General features: G+C 44.0%; 1 protein-coding gene across 1 annotated transcript in view; it reads right to left on the reverse strand.

Moving 5' to 3' along the window:
• Positions 1–524: 524 nt before the first annotated feature.
• Positions 525–22,237, reverse strand: part of TEX36 (testis expressed 36) — a gene marked incomplete at its 5' end in the record, with an annotated part of 50,803 nt that continues 29,090 nt past the window's right edge. Inside the window, one exon of the mRNA XM_082054209.1 lies at positions 525–633. The remainder of the gene's footprint in view (positions 634–22,237) is intronic.

The following is a 22,237-nucleotide window of genomic DNA, read 5'->3' on the forward strand; positions in this document are numbered from 1 at the left end:
TCAAGATAAGAGGACTTCAATTACTTATACCTGTGCAACATTTTATGAGGTCTACTATAAGCCTTAAGTGCAATCCATCTGCCTTTAAAATCAGCTTCTTAAATAAATATAAATAAAAAACCCCCTCAGCTCAACTGTACTCATTTCCCCTTTATTTATGCTTTGTTTAAAATTACTGGAGTTGATAAAACTAAGCGCGGTTGCTTTGCACCTTTCAGAAGATGTGTGCACATTAAACATCTTGGCAATATTTATTTATCCTACCATCTGTCCCACTATCCCCACATTTTCAACAGTTGGGCCTAGAGAGGGCCAAAAAATCACCTGAGCATCATAAACTGAGTCCCCGGCTGTCAGCGGAACACATTGAGACCACAGCTGCTGTCCTGCTGCCTGATTTAATGAGCTTCCCAAAGTATGGGGACAAGGATTCGGGCTCTTGGTTGCCATGGCGATGGGAGCGGGTGTCAGCAGCATCCCGATCAATATGAATCAGCTCACGGCCCGTCAGCGGCGGGGAGACGATGGTGATGATGATGCAGCCGCACTGGAGCTCCTTGCCGGCTCCATCCCAGCAAACCGGGCTGCAGCGGGCGCAGAGGGTGGGATCTGTTGCAGGAGCAAAACTCTGCGCTGAGATAATGTGTTATTATTTGCTCTGGCTGCTCGGTCTGGCACCATTCTGCAAAACTAGTTTTTCTTACTCCCCCTCGGAACCTGATCACTTCCCTCAGGTGCCAGGAGAAACTTGTTCCCAAAGGAAAGGGATTCTACTGTGGTTGACTCAAACACCTCTGAATTTCCCATCACTTTGCACAGCGTGTTACACTACTAGAGTACAAACACCGAGCATCTATCTTTCTGAGGCCAAATGCTTTTTACTGAGTCGAGTCACCTGTTTTCACAAGATGAACATTCATGTGCAGTCTGTGTTTCATGTAGATGTTTCCTCAGCCAGAAGGAACTGAAAAGCAATCCAGGGACAGGGAGCAAACATATCACGCCAGGTAATTCAAGTAGGATTCCTACACATTTCCACCACGGCAGAGAGGGACTGATTTTTTCCCTGTATTTTAAAAGCTAAATGTTTAGGTGTATTTTTTCTCCTGTGCAGAAACACGAAGGGAGTAATTTAGCTATTTGAGTATACGCAGAGCACTCGGGTTGACACAGATACTCATCCCCCCAACAAAGCCTCAACAGTTCACCATACTTCAATGACTGGTTCAAATCTCTGTTTATCACTTGATAGCCTTTCAAGATTATTCTGCAGATCCAGAGGAAGCTGCTTCTTGCCCCTTTTCCACCCCTTCCAACAGGTGCATCCAGACATTGTCTTTTCAGCCCAGAATATTAAACACCAAGCAGCACCATATCAGACAGATTAGTCACACACGTTTACATTGCACTGGCCATTCAGCCGAGCTTGTCTTCAGATGGATCTTAATATCAACGCAAACAGTTACACTGTGTCACAACCCAATTGGGTAATGAAGACCTCTGAACAAAGAGAAGGAAGAAACTAAAGTGTTTGGAGTTTAAGTAGCACAGAAAGCAGCATAAGCTGTCATCAAAGTTGGTACTAATTGATGTTTAAAAAAGTATTTCATTAGGTTCCAAAAAATGGTATAAATATTTTGTAAGGGTAGGTGGAGAAGCACAACACCATAATAAGAGAAATTTAATCCTTTTGGAAATCACCTTAGAATATAGGAACCGCATTTCAAACAAAAAAATTCCCCAAATAACCCGCTCCTCTCCATATGAAAAAGCATCAATGATCAGACCTGTTCTTGACATGGTATTTTATCACTCATTAAAGCCCCTGCATGCAGAGAGGGAAAACAAATTCCAAAGGAATTCACATGGGGGGGGGTAAGGAATTTCCTTCTCTAAAAACTAATAACGACATTTTCACTACAGTTCTGAGCAGATGTTATAGCTTAAGGTGCTCACCAAAACGAAGCTTTCAGTGGCGAGCCCTTAGGAAGGACGTTGCACAAGCGATGTGCTCCGGCCAGCCTGGGCACCTCGGGGTACATCCCTCATTGAACCCGAGCAACACTGCAAACGTGGCAAACGCAACCTCCGCACCTGATTTACAGCTGGGAATTCACCACAGCGAGAGGCGTCATCGGGGATTTTTTCCAGACTAGATTTCCTCATCAAAAAGTTAATAACTTCAAAGACAGAGCGTTGTTTTGTAAACTTTCATGTCTGGTTTTCCTGTGGCAGCTCAGGTGGCCAATGGGCGTCTACAATGTGTAGAATTGTTTCAGTTGAAGGAATTCACGACTTGGAGCCAATCCAAAACATGATGATTTATAGAACAAAACCCCCTGCTTGGCTGGTGCTAATTGCCAGGCCTGGTCAGTCCTACCAGTCAGAGCGAGAGGAGATTAAAGGCAAAGGCACATCTCAAGTCCCTCCAGCGAGGAGTGAAGCACGTCAGCCGTGCACCTCAATGATGTGTCTCACATTGGTAATCTGTTCTTTGGCAAGAAGCTACTTCTGGTACAGTGTTTCATCTGGTCCTTTTCAATGACATTGGGTTTATGGCATCTTTGTGCCATCTTTGGCTTCCACAGATGAAGCGAGAAAAAAGAACCCCCACTTCACTTGGAAACGGCGCTGAGGGCTGGTGACACTTCACCCTGCAATTACAGGGGCTCTGGATGCTACACTCCACATGAAACATCACCCACGGTGCTCACATGTTTGCAATACAAGCACAGGACCAGGCCCCACCATGCAAAGCCAAGACTAGAAGAGCAGAGGACATAACCTGTCCGCTCAACAAGGTGTCGGTGCTGCTCACATTGCCCACCCCATCCAAACCATGTTTGCTCTGCCTGACAGCTTGGGTAGCATTTCATGATGGCCACTCCTCATTTAAACAAACCCTCTTGCCACTGCAAAAGCAAAAGTCTGGTTTATTGAACTCAGGGGAATGTGGTTCAAGGTTCAGAACAGGCCTGAAGGAAAAGATGGCATATTCCCAATAACAACTGACTCAGCTGCCCGAGGGCAGTCAAACGAAGAACTGCAATGTTGTCCGAGACATTCAGCGTTGTACAGGAGCAAAGAGGTAGAAAAGCACCATTGACTGATCTGCTCGTTATATTTCATCTTGCGCTGTGAGTTTTACCTCCTGCTAGAAACTTCTCACCTGGGTTAAACCTCCCAGACCGACCAGACCAGAGCGGCTGCTGGGACAGCAGCAGAAACCTCCAGTAACAGGGCACTGGCATGAAACAAAAGCCACCCCTGAAAAACTAACACTGTTGTCTGCATAGACACCATCCCATAACGGTCTTAAAGCTTGGTAGTATAATCCTACTTGGTTATTTCCACAGTGGTAATTTCCCCACAACGCATTTTCTAAAGATGAGTGCTCCAGGAAACTCTGGTTTGGGATTATTTTTTTCTTTCTATGTCATGGAATATACAGAAATTAAAAAAAAAAAAAAAAGGAAAAAGTGTTAAAATGTTTCAGATTGAGGTTGTTCTTATAATATACAGACTCCAGATTTGTTATAGTAAATGAGAGCTCTGTTCCATCTTCTGCACAAAGACACAATTCTGACTTATCTCCCAGCTTGGATATTAAAAGTTAACTTCAAATCCCTTGAAGAAATGGATGTTTATTCTTGGGTTTTTTATTTGCAGTTTTTGGCATAGTGTCATTTGTTTTATATTTACTTTTCCCCACCAAAGCTGTAATCTCCTCTTTCAAGATAGTGAAGTGTTCTCTAATTTGCTTTTATTTTGCTTCATACACTCATTGCACCTCATAAAAGAGCTTCGAAGAGCTCCCATTCTGCTGGAAAAGTTCCTACGGAGGCTGTACTTGCTATAAAATATGATGAAATTAGTTAAGCGATACGATTCCCCAAACACACATCACTGACATCAGTCTCCATGACTCTGTATTACAGGAAAGCATCAGTCCATAATAAGACCATATACAACAGGGAGTGATGAGATCAGAGCATGTCCTACTGAAATACTTGTTCTTATGAAGTCCATGAATATTGCTTTTAAGTGTAAAAAGAAGTAATCTATTCTAGAAAGAGACTTACGAACAGAAAGGGGGAAAGAATACTCTCTGATCTCTTGAGCCGAGCTCTCAAGACATCAATGACTATGCACTCATTTATAATCGCCACTAATTTACTGGCTGCCCTAGAGATAAACTTTGATCTTTGGGAAGATCTACTGTATCTATCTGCTCTGCAACCGGCAATAAAAATTGTAACCCCTTACAATAAAGCAGTCTAAGTAATGTAGTCATAGCATCTAGCCCCCAATTCATCAAGGAAGATGCCACCTTCCACTCTACATTCATGGTATAAATATTCACCACCAGCATGGCTGTGTACAACAGGCTCATGATGGGAAGTAAAAGCAGTTTGCTTCCCAAAGCTGGCTGTTGGTTCATCAAGTTTCTGTGGTTAGAGGAGACTGCTGGTATTCAGGTTTATTGATCTATAGCACTGGGTACACATGGCAGCATCTCACAGCCGCGCCTGCACAGGGATACGTATTTCAGGAGGTACTTGCAGGAGAAAAAAGCACATTGCAACCTCTTTGGCCAAGAACTAAGGACAGGGGCTGCAGACACAGGGTTGTGTTGGCAAAAGGAACCAGGTACCAGCATTGAGCGGGAGGGACAGCAGTACTCATATGGTCAGCACCAAACCCCTCTGGCTTCTTCTCGTGCCACGGCGAGAGCTCCAGCAGCGCCAGCTTCCCCCTGACCCACCACTCGAGACAGAGATGCAGGCTCTGCTGCTTTAAACCTCATCCTGCTGACTCTTAGGCTCAGCTCATTCCTGTTTCTCTTGCTTTTCCTCACTTCTCGCACGGTTCATCCCCACTCTAACTCGCAAAGCGCACAGAGACGGCGTGCTGGTTGCTGTCACCATGCCGTTTACCTGAAAGGAGGCTGCAGCGAGTTGGGGTCAGTCTCTTTTCCCAAGTAAAGAGCAACAGGATGAGAGGAAACAGCCTCACGTTGCAGCAGAGGAGGTTTAGATTGGATATTAGGGAAAATCTTCCTGGAAAGGATTGTCGGGCATTGGAACGGGCTGCCCAGGGCAGTGGTGGAGTCACCATCCCTGGAGGGTTGAACAGACAGAGATGAGGTTCTCAGGGACATGGCTTAGAGCTGTGAGGTTAACAGTTAGACTCGACGATCTCAAAGGTCTTTTCCAACCAAAACGATGCTCTGATTCTATGATTCGCCCTGCTCGTGTGTCATACCCTTCCCTCCACCCACCTGCATCTTCTCTACTCAGTTGGCGAGCTCGGTGGGCCAGGATCTCTCTGCTGCTCCCTGTCTGTACCACTACCAGCCCCGGGCACCACCAGGAAACACGGGAATTAAAGAAACACCGGAAAACCTATTTGCTTCAATACTGAAAAGTAGCAGTTCAGCAATAAAACAGAGCAGTTTTTCAGGATTTCCCAACTAGAATACAAGAGTCTAGGCAGGAGGTTTTGTTGAATGTTGTGTCTTATGGACATCGCTGGGGAACTGAGAAACATCAAACATGATTTCTGTCTAGCAATCACAAGAGGTCACTTCACATCTCCAGAAGAGACCCATCGTGCAGGCTGGTGCAGCGTGAAGGGCTCCTCTGCTTGACAGACAGGAATACTCCTCTGAAGTTTGTGCTCTCAGCAGCGGCAGCGGGATGGGATGTTCTGCTCTGCTGTGAAAAACAAGTCCAGAAAACCTCAACAGAACTCACAAAAAAGCAAGGCCTCAGAACTGACAGACTTTTTTTTAATATTTTAGCCTAAATAATGAATAAGGCTCCCAAACAAACACTCTTAGGATTAGCCAAGATTATGAGTGTTGCAAGACTGTAAAACAATGAAAATCAAAGCCAAATTTAACAGCATTATTTAACATATGGTACAGCTAGAGGAAGAATATGAATGTAACTCAAAGAGCTAAAACTCCCCTGTTACAGCATGTGAATCTGGAGATCCTTCCTAGAATTTCAGCATGCCATGTGTAGAGAATAGCAGCAGGAAAGAAATCCAGCTATCGGGGCTGCAGGAAACCCCATGGGAAGCATTTTTCTTAATGGAGTATCTAAATTCCATTTTGCTGGAATAAAATGAATTAAATGCTTTCTGCAGTTTTAGGAATGAGGCATAAAGCACCACCAAGAATCACCCATCTCCTCTGCGTTCCCTTGCTGTAACCCGGGCCGCTCTGGAAGAGCAATCCAGCACAGAGCAGGATTAATGACAGCACATCGACGTACGCGTGGCTTTGGCACATCGAGATCGGCTTCCTATCGCAGCGTACCTGTCTGGGAATCATTTGCTTAACAAACAGCACAGTGCATAGACACAAGCTCTCAGCGGGATGCTTTCAGCCATATCTGTGGCTGAAACGGAGAGCAAATTGCTGGCTTGCAAGCCAGTCAATACCGAAGCAAAGAACAGAATTGCCGCTGACTTTAAAGAGATCTCCTCTGTAACGCTGCCGGTGCAGCGGAGTTGGTTTGTGTCTGACGAGAAAGCTCCTCTTCCACGTCAGCAATGAAATAACGCCACCATATGCCCCTGTACCTGTCCAAACTTGTTGATGCACAGATGCGAGAGACAGCACACGCGCAGCCTGGGAAATGAGAGAATACACATCTGGATGCCAAAACGCATTTATTGCAGCAGTTGCTCTGGGAACTGTCTTTCCCACTGAGCAGCCAGATACACAAGGCTGGTAATATTACCGTGGGGTAGGCAGTTCCAATAGCTGATTAAAAGTTAACAGAAATAACAGAAACACAGTGATGTTTGAGTAAAGACAACTAGAAGCACAAATACACCTCCTGTCCCAGGAAAGACATGTCCTTGAAGCAGTGAAACAGAGAAAACTGAATTTTCATATGCAGTTAAAGTCAAGAGGAGACAGCGCAGAGGCATCAGCCTGAAGCACGCTGCTCAGCTCGGAGCTCGGCTGGGCAGGAACAGGGATGCTTTTGCACAAGTGAGGCCAGGCACGGCTGGGCGGCAGCAACAGCTTTGTTCCCCAGAAATGAGCTGGGTTTGAGGGGCCCGAGTGCTGCAGAGACACGTAACAGAGGCAGAGATGTGTAGCTACAAACAGGCGGCCTATTGCTGCAAGAGAGGCGAGCTCAGCAGCTGGGGGCACCCAGCACATCTGAAACTGAGCAGCAGGACCTGCAGCAAGGGCTGAGGTGGGATCCAGTTTCTGGATGTTCCACGTCAAGTGCCATAGAAGGACCAGAGACTCCAGACTGGATGGACCCAACAATTCCCCCCCAGCCACAACAGCCTGTCCCCGATCACAACTGTAGAGGTTTTATGGGAAGCAGCTCAACCAGATCACAATGCCTACAGGACGTAAGAAGCTGCTTCTCCCAAGAAGGAGGAGATGTGGACACCATGGAAGTGTCTCCGCTTGGTCCCTCAGAGCTGCGGTCCCATGGGCTCCCCATTCCTACCCATGTCAGTACTGAGTTATTTGGCAGCAGCAGAGGAAGCCACTGAGATCTATAGGTCCTTTATACACACATACACAACTAACAACTGCGTAGGGTCATATAACTAGGATCTATCCATATAGAAACTCATTCCACCTATGGAATAGCTCCCCGAGTCACAAAGGAGAGAAAGCAGGAACATCTTTTCTGGTGGAAAGGGCAGACGCAAAGGCCTGGCGTGATTTCCCTGCAGGCTTTCTGCTTTCTTGTAAGTGTCTGTGACCAAAATTAATGACCAAACAGCCAAAGCTTAATCACTCACACTGTTTTCAATAAGTGAGCTATTCATACCCGTTACAGATTATACCTCACATTTATTCTGAACCTTTCATCCTAAGAATTCGTGTTCTTTGCAAAACTGCAACACAGAAATGGGACCCAAACCACTAACTTCATTAGAATTAATGATTAATGTTACCCAGAAGCCAGCCCTAGATCAAACACCAGTGCATAGAGTCATTTTCTCGGACAGAAACAGAAGGCTCTCTAATGTCTATTCACAGCAATAGACTGGAGGGAAGGAGAAAACCAGCATGATCGAAGGGATATTTAGGTAGGCAACATTTAGCTTTAGCTACAGGAGGTATGCATATACGCTCCAGGAGAGGCACTGCAAATATTATTCAGTTTATTAAGTTATTACTGTCACAAAATGACACCTGTGGCCATCGTGTAGGCACCCTGACCATCACAGCCACATGTCACAGGTTCCCCAGCAGCACCAGCAATATTGAACATCAGCATCCTGGAGAAAGGAGCACGGGGGTTGGCCAGAGCTGCAGCTGGGCTGGGAGGAGAGAGACAGAAAGTGGGGCACAGGAAGGGGCGCAGGGACCCTGGCTGGCTTTCTGCTGACCAGGGCATGGGAAAGAAGGATATTTACTGTTGCTGCTGGGGAGGACTCATCACACAGTGTCCCTGTTCGAATCATAAAATCATTTTGGTTGGAAAAGACCCTCAAGATCATCAAGTCCAACCATAGCCTAACTCTAGCACTAACCTATGTCCCTTAGAACCTCACCTATATGTTTTAAACCCCTCCAGGGATGGTGACTCCACCACTTCCCTGGGCAGCCCGTTCCAGTGCTTCACAACCCTTTGCAGGAAGAATTTTTTTCCCTAATATCCAACCTGAACGTTCCCTGCTGGCCGTACCTGCTGTGCTTTCCCTCCGGGTTGTGGTTTGCTCTGCAGCTGCGTGGGGTTTCACTGCAGCGAAGCCGGCAGTGGGTAAGGGCCATGGCCACTTCACTGCCCAGACAGTCCCCTGCTCCAGGCAAATGCTGCGTTTGCCCGAGCCTGGAGGGGAACCTTGCTCAGCATTACACACAAGATGTCACAAAAATAATTTATTCAATACCAAAATACTCCTCAGTCTGATCAGTCTGACAGACATCAGAGCGGGGTGTACTCCGCTGCTTAAGTTGGTAGAAAGCCAGAGAAATTATAACTGAAGTACGATGGATCGCACTAATGACATAGTAGAACTTGATCCTGTAATTTGCCGTGGAAAAATGAGCTATTTTTTCTATTCGTACCACATCTTTATCAACTACCCATGAAGGGAGAGTTGATATTATATATTCATATTTTCTATGTTTAAAGTTTTCTATTTCTGCCTTGCTGAACTATGCCCCTATTTTGGAATTTCAGACACCTCTGGTGTGAAAATTAAACCTCCACTTTAAAGTTGGGAGAGAAGAACTATATGCCATTTGCTGGAACAGGTTTCACACCAAAATGGGAGCGTGGAACATGCTTCTTCCTCGTAATTACCATGGAATTTGTGCAGAAGGAATCTGACAAAAATCAACAAAAATACGAACGAGAAGAAATGTGTGTTAATGAAATATCACATACTTGGAATCGATACAAAGATCACAACAACTCACAGGAAGAACAAACATTTCTGCAAGTAGGAAACTCCAGCTGCAATCATGCTATAACTTGAGCAGAAATGGCCCTATCATTGAGCAAAATGTCATGGTATAGAGCAATAATATATTGAATTAAGAAAACTTTTGGAGAGTGATACTAGGGGTTCTTTTCCTAAATGGATAGTCATGTTTAATTAGGCTTAAGAGAAAATATGGCAAGGGATCCTCATACAACAGAGCAGAGTGCTGTTAACTTTGGCTGCAGCCTGAATTTTCAATGAGATTTCTACTACAAAAAACATTTTGCTGTTGAAAACAATGACGAAAAATTGCCTTGCTGGTCAAAGAATGCCCCCTTTTGGAACATCCCAGGCCCGGAGAATGAAGGTACGATACCAAGGCAGTTCTGAACACCACATTTATGGATTAACTCTTTTTTTTTCCTGCTTGGAAGATCATGCTTTGTGGATTAGAAAAGGAGTTCACTTCAGGCCCCTAACTCATGAACCTATTACATACGCAGACTAACGTTAACTAGTACTATTTAGCATCTGTCAGCCTAAAAATCGGCGCACCAAGCAGTTGTTCATGTCATTTGCTTTTCCTGACCAATTTTATAATTCATTTCTGACTACATTGACTTTTCAGCATGGCATTGAGCTTCACTTCAAAAGCAGCAGCCAATAAAAGTTAATGATCCAAAAATGTCACTATTTTAAGCTCACGGTGGACCAACCAATCATTTCTAAACATCGAATTTCAGGGTTTTGCTTCATATCCCTGCGGGAACACGAAGCCTGAAGGCTCCAGCAGCCACACGTCCCAACCTCTCTGGTTCCTTCCACACTTGGGCAGCACCACCTCAAAGTTCTCAGTGCTTGACATGTTACCCTCACACATGAAATATGGGTGAAAACCCAAGGAGGATCCAGGCACCCAGACACCCCATCCCTTCTAAGCAACCTCCCAAAACAGCCTCCAGCTCCACCCCTGCAGCGTCTGCAGGAGAAGCAGGGGGGATGGGGTCGTCCTGCTCTGTTCAGCATTTCTGCAAGCAGGTGGTTGGCACATTTTTTATTTCTGTTATAGAAGAGACGGGAGCTTCCTCCTTCCAGGCCAGGGTGGTATTTCTCATTGGAGCGCTCGCTCAGTGCGATGGGAGCGCGGCAAGGGGGGACGCTGGCAATCGCCACTGGCCTTTAGGAGGGTGAGAGTGACTGACAGATGAGCCAGGACTAAATCTCTGAAGACAAATCTCGAGGCTTTGACCTTTAAACAAGATAAAATCCCTTTGGAAAAAAAAAAACCCAAAACTTAAATTCAGGGCTTAAACTGCTGAGGAGCTCCTCAGACCATTTCAGATGCTGGGGTCCAATTTTATAGCATTCCTTTTTAGAACTATTTTGCTTCTGTTGGGAGAGAAAAAAAAATCCAGATACTACTTTTAGACAGAGGTATGAATAGGAAAACACATGGGCACATTCTAGCAGCTGGAAAAATTATGCCTAGAATTAAACAATATAAGCAGACAACATAAAGCAGGGCTGTTCTTTCTCATTCGCTTTTTGTTTTTTTAAATGCCACAGACACAGGCTTTATTACAGCACCGTGTTCCACCTCGAGCAACAGACGTCCAATTGCATCTTTTAAGAAATACTGCAGAAACACATTAACACAGGAATTAAGTAACTGGCACTATTTGTTGCCCTTGATTTTTGAATTCTCATTGGTTTTCATTATTTTCTTTCCCTCCCCTCAACAGAACAGGATAATTAGACAGAAGCAAATAAGATGTAAAGAGCTAGAAAACAGAAGAGCCTGACATGTGTAGTACATGCTGTCAGCCATATGGCATTCTATATATATTGTTACAGATGAAAATTGTACCGCACATTGTGCTGTACATTAACACTGGAATGGTATACAGTAATTCATGTGTGGAAACTGATACTATCCGCTGTGTTGGCTAATAGATTTTTGAAGTTTTCTCCATCGCATTTTATTTTAAATGACAGTGTTTTCTATTAATGGGTGGGCACTGTCAGTTCGTTGACCCCGGTCGGGAAGGATGTCTTTTTGTTCAAATGGCAGCCATCATTTCTGTGAAGTGATGCATGTAAAAAAGCCAGTAAATGCAATTCACCTCACACGCGGCTGTCACTCAATTTGACATCTACATGTTGGAGTATTTTCTCAAAGTTTTCTCCATGTGACCTGCAAGTGAAAGATCAGGGAGGTTACCTTCATCCAGCCCATCCATGTGTCAATCATCCCCCCCTAAAAAAATCAAAGTTACAAATAAACTGCAGCTACTATTTATACTCTGCTGCCTGTCCCATCCTTTTCGTGTCAATCTTGCTGTTTCTCATTATCGCTACATCATGCCCCCCCACACACGCTTCCTTGTAGAGCCCAGCTTAAGTTTCTTTGTTTTTCTGCTGCTGTCCTTCTAAGCGTGTAAAGTCATTAATGCCTTAGGTCTATTTTTTCCCCGTGATAACTTTGAAAGTCTTTTTAAAAGCAAATACAAACTCTCTCCTCCATGGTGACACACAAGATGCCACAGAAGTAAACAGAAGCCTGCAGGCATCTGAAGCTGAGTTATCCTTTCCATGCAGAGGATGCAAAGCCCGGTGGTAGAGCAAGTAGAGAGATCTGTCAAAATGCAGAACTGGGGACCCATCTGTCACCCCCGGGCCACCCATGGGGCTCCCCCCCTGCAGGATTCTCTGTCTGCCCCCATGGGGATCAACCAGTGATCCCCCATCCCAAATTCGCCTCCTGCCCCCCTGCAGGTCCTCACACAAAATTCCACTTATTAAAGATCTGTGTGCAATAGAAGGAAAAGGTTTATTGGTGTATTGGGAGGGATGAAATGAAACTTGACCCTAATGTGGGACAACTCATTAGTTTGAGATCTTCGAGATTTAGATTTCCTGCATTTTGAGGTGCTAAGTGGAAAAGGTGTTTCTCTGTGTCACTGGTGTGTTATTGTCACCGCCCATTAGAAATCAGGCATTTTGTACATGCAGAAAGTGGACTTGAAGAGAATTACACCAAGGAAAAGAAACTATTACTGAAAACCACCTCCCTGAAGGTAGAGGAGGTTTTTATACAGCCTTTTCCAGTCTAATGTTGAGTGGCTTGATGTCAGCGAAGTTTCCCTCTCTTCTCTTGGAAGGCCATTCCAGATTATTACCCATAACTGATAGAAAATCTCTCCCAGCATTCAAACTCCTCCCTATACTTGAAAAAAATGCTTCATAAAATCATGCGCTCTTCCTAATTAACACAGTCAACTCTGCTCCCCAAGCCCTGAACAAAGAACTAAAGAATAACCTAAACTCCCCAAGAAATGGTGAGTAACTTCAGCCAGAATAAAACTTGATGGGATGACAAGAGAACATTCTGTTGCATCGAATGGCTTGGAATCAAGTTCCTTGTACTACTGAAGGAGATCTATCCATTTGAAATATCCCCAAAACCACAATCTACATGAGAAAGAGGGAAGAGGTAGGGAACAGCTCCCTCTCAAATACAGAGCAGGACCATATAATTATGTATTTTACTTGCATTTTGTTACCAAACATCTAGCTGGAGTTTCAAACATTTTGTTTCACTGTTAAATCTCGATTCATCTTGGGAGAGAAGGTAAATCAGGATGAGGCAGACAAATGCAGAGCCTCATCTCCACGCAGGCAGCAAAGCAAATCGCAACCCTCTTCAGATGTGGTACGTAGGGTTTCCAGCCTTGGCCATGTCCAAGGAATCCAGAGGAGAGACAATATTCTCTGCCGGTCTCCAAGGAGTGTATTTCCAAGCACCATCTGCTGGGAGGTGCCTTATCTGGCAAAAAATAAAATAAGCTATTGCAGCGCAAGGAGCAGAAAATACTTTCTGTCTTGAAATGTTATGCTGGGGAGTCAATCTCAGTCTTTCTCTTCTGCTCCATCAATATTTGAGTACTTCCTACGAAGAAGAACTGGCTTAACAGGAAATATGCACAGCAAATACATGAAAATATCTCCATATATCCAAATACACCTCCAAATATATCAGTATTTGAGTTATTTCCCTTAATGGTGGGAAATACAAACTCCAGTCTCTCAGGCAAAAGACGAGGTTGAACATTGGTCTTCTTTATTCTGGACAAACACTTTGACTCTTGAACATAAGCAGGTTGGGACCATCACTTCCCTAGATTCTTCTTTGCTTTCCAGGATTTCATTTGAAAAGGTTGGGGCAGGAGGGAAACCAAAAACAAAGAATGGTTTGATCAAACCTAGTACTTCCCTCCACGGTTTTAGTCTGGCTGCCAAATTTGGAGGGGGGAGAGGAGGTCGCCCAGCTAGAGGCACAATATGTTGGGTGTGCAGAGCAGCTCCGCTGCGGGCTCCCGGTGGATGTGCCAGATGGAGCTCCACACCCGCCACCGAAAACCACCGGCCCATGTGCCAGGACATATCCTGTAGCTGTACATGGCCTCCATTCTGCTCTTAATAATCATCAATGGAAATAGTTTCACCCTTTATCTCAGAGCACTCAGAGAGAGGTTCTTCTAACCTGCCCCATACCACAGCGCAAGAAATAGCGCCCAGGCTTCCCTTCCCCTGACCTGTCATGTTCCGCATGAAGCTGAAACCTCTGTGTTCCACTTGCTGACCCCGTAGGAGCTCACCAGGACTTCACGGTTACCTCACTGGTTTACATGCACTTCTCCACCCATGCCAGAAGACAGACACTCCATCTATCGCATTCGCATGGTCACACCGTGCAGCAATAAACCGAGTCGATGGAGTCATTGCTCATTCTTTGATCATCCCCGTCAGGTTCAATGGCCTATGGGTTGCAGAAGAGCCCCAAGAAGCAACTGTCCTGAAGAGCTAATGATTACGAGACGTTGTTCTGCATGGAACGGACACCTCGCGTCTGCTGAACTGTCACACCGAGTCTCAGCTCCCCGCCGGTCCAGTCCACAGCTGGAAATTCAGAGGGGAGGTGAAATGTCCACCCTGCTTCAGCTTGTCTCTCTCGAGGGCAAATCTCCTTGGTCAGGCTCCAAAACGGAGGAATTCCTTCTGCTTTCCGACACAGCTCACCAGTGAGGACCATATTTTCACAAGGTGGTTTGTAGCAACTGTGACTGTATTAAATGACATATTTTACAGCTATTTTGACTGCATTGCTGTTTACATTTCAGACTTTCAAACCTCCACGAAATGGTCCAACTTTACGATTTAATTAAAGAACAGCCCTTGGAAACTTTGATTTAGGAGACGCAGCATTTGAGCTCACTCACCGGCCGCTGGGCTCTGCTCACAGGAGGGCTCAGGCACAACACTCATGACACGGTGACAACCCTCATCATTTCCTTGTGCCCCCGCTGGAGCACAGAGGAATGGACTGGGAAACAGGAGGGGTGAAATACTGCAGTGAACTCTTAAACTAAAATAGCAATAGAGAGTTAGATAATTAAATGGGAAACCAGACCCAAATGTCAAATAAGGAAGGAGACATCAAAGAGAAACAGCAATCTCTGATAAAGATCAAGAGAGAAAATTAAAATTTTTATGGCATATGCTGACAAATGGCTGAAGTAAAATATAACAAAGTAACTTGGTTTTGCAATATTTCTACAGATTGTCTGAACTACACTGCTGCAGAGATCAAAGGATAGGGCTGGAAACAAAATACCAGAAGAAATGACACACTCCCATTCTACCTCCCCCCCTTTTAAATTCATATTTCAAACCGAAGACTCAGAGGTTGGAAACTTGTAAAAATTTCTGGAAAGGTCACTCCACCAACTGAACAAGTGGGAACTTTTTTATCTGAAATTCCTTTTTAGATTTTGCTTTCACCCCTACGAGGAAGGTGCTCAGAGGCAGGTCCAGACTCTGCCGGGCTCCGCTCCCGGCTCAGCCCAATTGCTCCGGGATGCTCAGTTCTCTGCGTTCCCCTCACCAACTCACTCACACGTCTTCAGCAGATGGGTTTGCTGTGTTTTTCCCCCAATGATGCTCCCATTGTTATTGAAACTCTTCCTCCTGCTTTGAGCCTCATCCTCGTTATGTGCAGATTAATCTGCTGGTTCTGATGACTGTGCTGCTCTATCACCTGTTGCGATTTGCGTGCATCCTCTAAAAAGAGAACAATCTCTTATTTTTGGTTTGTTTTGTTGAGTTGGTCATCACTTTATCATATGCTCTGGCTAAATATGTTTGTCAACTGAGGCATTTTGAACATTTTGTTAATAAACAAGCCATCTGTAATTTATTTAAAGTTTGCAGCCATCACAAATGCATGACCTCCTCCAGTTATTTTTGTTCATATTTCCCAATCACTTAAAAATTAAAAATGAAACTTCATGAGGAAAAATCCTGATTTTTCCACCCTGCTTGCAAACCCGCTTTTCTGGAATATCAAGAAACCGAGAGATAATCTCTGACTATATTCACCTCCTACATGAGAACAAAGACTGTTTTAATAAATGGAACTCGGATTCTTCCTCCTCAATGATTGTAGGCAAAAATAAGATAGCCAGGTGAAATCCTGGAGTACACGTTACGTGCAAGAGTAAACTAGACCTAATGACCCTTTCTGGCTTAAATGAAGTAACAGATTTGCCAGAAGCAGCATATGCGCCATCTACTTTCTGCCAAGGCGTGATAGTTCAAAGGAAATTGCGGCTTACAGTCGAGGGCAAGGTTTAGCCATTGATGGGAGGCACAAATGTTGACAGATAAAGTGGTTTAGCCAGTTTAAAATGTCTGCTTAGTTTAAATACAAAACAACTCTTCAGTCAGTTCTTGAGAGCTGGAATCTGTGCAAAATGCTGCAAAGGCTATGGCGGAACTTTTGTTGTTTTGTGCGGGATCCCAGCGTTTCACTCTGTCCGGAGAGCGAGTAAATCCCAGTTCTGTCCCCGTCACACAAGAGCCAGACAGCGACAAGCTGAAGACACAGCGCAGGGCCAAACTCCTGACAGCAGGAAGAGGATGTTTATCACTGTTCAAAGCACCTCCGTTTGCAAAAAAAAGATGTATTATATATGCAACTCAGATTAATCCTAAAAAAAACCCCACAACCCTTCTCATTAAGGGGGTTGTTCAGAATCACAAGCGTTAATTTCTATGGTTTTGAAAACATATGTGACAGAAGAGGTAACAAATTGAACTGGTGGAAACTCACCATAATATTAACCAATTCAATCTTTCTTATCAAATGCTAACAGAGATAAAATGCATTCTAACTCTTATTGACCCTTTAGCTTACGTGTCTGCAACGAACAAAGTTCAGCAAAATAAACTGTTGATTTTCAAAAGCTATTTGTCTCCTATGTATAATATATGCTGACAGTTCCTCCCTGTTAAGTCATCTTTTGCCATTCGTTCCACCCATCCACTGTGTCTTCCCTCTGATGACTTTATATTTATGGTTCTGCATCTTCTATTTCTTTTCATTGCCTCTTAAAACTGTGGAGTCAAAAATCAAACATGGTGCTAGAAGAGAAAACTGCCATTGGGTTTTTCCAGGATTTACTAATTTGCTTTTGGATCCTATTGACTTTGTAACTAAAAACCTCAAATTCCTTCATAGGTATAATTCCACATAATACAATTTATGTGAATTTACAAGAACTTATCAACCAGTTCCTGTAACTGGTGGCAATAGCACTTTGCCTCACCTCACAGAATCCCAGAGTGTCAGGGGTTGGAAGGGCCCTGGAAAGCTCATCCAGTGCAATCCCCCCATGGAGCAGGAACACCCAGATGAGGTTACACAGGAAGGTGTCCAGGCGGGTTGGAATGTCTGCACAGAAGGAGACTCCACAACCCCCTGGGCAGCCTGGTCCCGTGTTCTGTTAACCTTACTGAGAAGAAGTTCCTTCTCAAATTTAAGTGGAACCTCTTGTGTTTCAGTTTATACCCATTACCCCTTGTCCTGTCATTGGCTGCCACCCAGAAGAGCCTGGCTCCATCCTCCTGACACTCCCCCTTTCCATATTGATCCCCAGGAATGAGTCCCCCCTCAGTGTCCTCTTGTCCAGCTCCAGAGCCCCAGCTCCCTCAGCCTTTCCTCACACGGGAGATGCTCCACTCCCTGCAGCATCTTGGTGGCTGCGCTGGACTCTCTCCAGCAGTTCCCTGTCCTGCTGGAACTGAGGGGCCACAGCTGGACACAATATTCCAGGTGTGGTCTCCCCAGGGCAGAGTAGAGGGGCAGGAGAACTGACCACCCCCCTTCTCACCTGGGACACCTTCCTGACCCACAAAGAACCCGTCTGGCACACACAGTCTCTGCTTTCAAGAGAAATTCTCTTCCCTCTAATTGTGTTTCTGTAGGATCGGTGATTATTAAATATTGCTGCTGAGCCTACTTAGGTTGATAAGACATTCTGGTATAAAGCCTCATCTCACTTGAGTAGCACAAGCCTGGGTTTATATGAGATATATATGAGAGCTAACTTTGGCAAGTTACTGCTTAATCACAAAATAATAGAATTTTGAGGGGCTTTTTGAGATCATTCAGTGCATCCCAAGCCACAAAAAGGATTGTGATACCTGTTAACTTCTCAGGCCAGCTTCCACAGATGGAGACACCACAACCTCAAAAAGATCTACTCCAATGCCTTGTGTACCGCTCATTCTGTAGAGCCCCTCTAGAATTAAAATGCTTTAAAATAAAGCTTCAAGTGAAGTCCTGCATTCCAAACCAGACAACACCCCTAATTTAAAACAACAACAACAATGCTTAATCTGGTCTGTATAAAAACTCTTCATTCATGGTTGTCTACTGGCAGAGATTTTCAAACTCTAAGAGCAAGGAAAAAAATGTATTGTTGCTGATGACAAGCAATAAGTATTCTTTGTTAGACAATAAAGCTTTTTCTTTTAATTCCCTGTGACTTCAAGACACAGTGTATCAAGTGGTTTTGGTTTCACACTTCACTACCATAGTTTATTTGGAAATAAGAGGCAGCATATAACAATTTGTAGTATTACAGGGTATTTCTAATGACCAGACAGATCCAGAACACCTGTCTGAAACTCCATGGAAAGTTTTCTACGTAATTTCTACATTGAGCATGGAGTTCAGCACATGTGCTAGGGAAGGATAAATTGTGGGAAATTGTTGCTCAGTGGTAGTAATCAATGGTAGTAATTAAGTTCCCAGATTATCAGGGAAGTGATAATGAAGTGTTGATTGTTGCAGGTGAAAGAACGAGCAGGGCACTGTATCCAAAAGGGAGTTTGGTACTTGAAGCTCTAACAAGCTCAAAACTGCATAAATAAACTTATTTATATTCTTTTCCACTTCCAACAACTGCAAGAAAAACAAGCAGCTCAAAACAGATACTGATCTCAGTTCCACCAGCATTACATAACTTTAATACAAAATTAAATCATTTCAGTACTGTTTAAGCCAGTATGAGTACACTGCAGACTGGTGATAAATCTCTGTTTCTGATCAAATTAATCACCAGTGCACGTCCATCCACAAACATCCTCATTCAGTTCACCACTGATCAACAGTGTAGTCTCCCCGCAGTTTTACCATGTTTAAATTGTAGGCAGAAAATAAGATTTTAAAGCTGCTTTGTTTCACATGCTGGCGATTCTTTGGCTAGAAAGTGATTTGTGATTCCTTTTCGTGTCCTTCAATACCCAGGATTACATTTGCAATAATTATATGAAGTTTCAGAAAGGAAAAATACCAGAAAATGAGCAACTCTGAGTAGTTTATGGGAAAAAAAAACAGAGAAGAGAGAAAGGTAAAGAGGAGAGAAAAAACAATAAATTGACTTCTGGTATTTCAGAAGGTCTGATCTAGGGCTTAGGTGTTGTTTAGAGCTGTGGTCCATCTGTCCTTGTCAAGTTCACCTGACAATTTCCAGCACCAGGGGGCTGACCCTGCCAGTAACCCACTATGTAAAGTTCCACAGAACGAAAAATCACACCAAGCCCAAATATATGAAGGATAAGAGGAAAGACAGCCCAGGGGACACAGGTCCTGCCCAGGGATTGCCTCCCCAGCATGAAGCAGCACTGGTTAAATGGCCATCACTTCAGAGCTGGATTTCTCATATTACCTGGATCAGTCAGAGATGCACAGATGGAGATCAAGACCATAACAAGTATTGTCTCAGGTTCCAGGCTGTAAGATGATGGTGACAGGTCTCAGAGCAGAGCCTGGGAGCACCATGGTTTGCCTGCAGTGTGTTTTCCCCAGTTTGAGGTGCTGCAGACTGGTACCAAACTGGATGGATCTACAGTCCGTTCCAGTATAGGCACCAAAGCTACACATCAAAGTTGGGCATCACAACTGACGTGAGTTATTCCAAAAAAATAACCCTGTGCAAGAAGCCACAGAACAGCTGTTAGTTTTTAATTACTGATTTGATAAACTCAGTACATCAGGAAATCAGCACATACAGGAGCTAAAGAGTTATAATTAATCTCCAGCAACTGTTAGCAGAAGCACAAACCGATGAACAGCTCAGTGCAGAGAACTGTGCTGCGCTTGTTCAGCAACGGGAAAAAGGGAAAAGCCCTTGCAAACACCTACGTGTGCATGTGCACAATGTCCCCTTTAACCACAACCCATTGTAAACCAAATGTTAAGATACTGAGCTGGAACTATTCAAAACTTCTGAATCAGGTCTGCAAAAACACAGGGCTGAATTTGAAGGTCTTTTATTTTTCTCTCTTTCATAGGCCTTTATGGTAGACCTTTCTCCACTGCCACAAAGACTGTATTTTCTCTTTATTAAATAAAAGCTGAGACTCTCAGAAATAAAGCAGGAATCTAAAATCTGGAATGTGAGCAATGTGGCAAATAGAGCAAGGCTTGCAATGAAACGTGTGAGTGCTGCCAGTACTGGGACTGTCTCTGAAGACATGAAGGCAGGCGGCTACGCGATGGAGAGGCAAACAACACATTCCTCATGGGAAAAAATACATAAAAAATATAGATATCTATATATAAAATAACAATACAAATTTCAAGTCAATAATTTATTCTAAAAATACAGAGAATTGTTCAGAAGGAGCAAAAAAGAAGAGATATTAAGAGGAAGCCTCCAGAGGAATGTAGCATACAGTACAATCACGGGCTTTTGACTCTGATTCTTACCACGAGTAAGCATTAGCTTTGATTACACAATGGCTCCGTTACTATTAGCGACTTGCTCACTTGGCAGTTGCAATAAAAGCAAAGCTAAATGTATTTATTTAATTTTGACACCAGAAATGCAGCCACGGGGCAGTTATTTAACTACAATTAAGGGAAAAAAAGAGTCTCAGTTTTTGTTATCTTCTGGAAGTAGATGCAGAGTTCGGTTTGTAAGAAAAATCAATATCATCATGCGTATACTGCCGTTTCTTCTAAAATCTCCTCTGTCTTTATCCCACATAAATAAAACCAACCAAGCCTCTAACCTCAGTCTCTCAAGCAATGCTCCCAAAGCACATTTGGTCTTAAAAAAAAAAAAAAAAAGAGAAAGAAATTACTGTTTGGATTTGAACCAAATAATCTTTTAGTAAAATCAACCCAAACCATTTCTGTACACGCACTTCTCATGCAGGATTGCCTGAAATTTGAGATTTCCAGCTGTCTGCTGTCCTGGTAGGTGGCTAATTCAGCTACAGTGTCAACACACACAAAGGCAGAAAATTAACTTCCAGCATTCATTCTGTCCAAGAGTTTGCTATATTCTTGGTCAGATGATACCACCACAGAGGGTCAGAAAAAGACAGAGGTCTATATTGCAAATAGTAGGACAAGCAGATAAATGCACAAGTTGTGATCCCTCAATAAATCACGTTAAGGTCTGATTTTAGGATGAATAAGATTTGATAACTTCCCAGAGACACAGCAATTCAATATATAACAGGTTTTAGACTGCCTTCAGAGCATCCTTCCTCTGTACATCAAGCCAAGCAGTCATCAGATTTAAGACAGATCCCATTCAGCCCTTTCCCTTTCAAACCAAGTGCCCTTTGTACTGGGTTGTGGACTCCTGTTCCTACTGGTGTTTACCGGAATAATGAATCTTGAACAGGGAAAACTAGTAATGCTCCTGTCCCATCCATCTATAACTCAAACAAATCATTTGAGAGATAAGATTTGAATTTCCCTATTCAAAGGAGGAAACCGAACATCCAGCTCTATGGGACACATCATGTTTACCTGTAGAAGTGCTCTGATCACAGCTATTTGCAAGACATTTTGGTGTTGACATCACTCCCCTCCTCCTGTCCTTCCACCCAGTGACAGATCCAAATCCTTTTAGGAGGCAGATCTGAGTTACGCTTGAAGCTCTTCACTTGGTCTTGTCAAAGCTGATGCTCAGACCAAGGAGGATTCTTGGGCAGTGAGCAAACACGGGTAAGGAACAGAAGCGTTTAAAGACTTGGGCATCTTCATGTCTACACAGCCAGGAAGTTGAAGTATTTGGGAGCTCCATTTCAGAGTGAGCCAATAAACTCTATTTCATATTTCAGTGCCTATGGATACAGCGTGGCAGCCAGCTGAAGGACACTTAAAACCAGGTTAGCTCTGAAAGAGCTGATCCTGACCTTCCATCCATGCTGAGCACACATCTCCAGGGCTGCTTCTGCCTCAGCTCCAGCAGCCCCCACAAGAAACTAAACTTGCCTTTTCCCTTCTCAGATGAGCGTGTTTGCAGCAATGTCGGCTTATTGAAACGAGTGTCTGAGCTCGAATGGCGCTGTCCGTGTGGACAGGCCAGGAGAACCAGGAGAGAGCCCAGACCGCTCCTTTGGGCAGCATCAGGGACTTTAACCACTTTAACTCTGCTGTGAAATACAT

Source organism: Streptopelia decaocto, assembly GCF_964273445.1.
Source record: "Streptopelia decaocto genome assembly, chromosome: 5".
NCBI lineage: Eukaryota > Metazoa > Chordata > Aves > Columbiformes > Columbidae > Streptopelia > Streptopelia decaocto.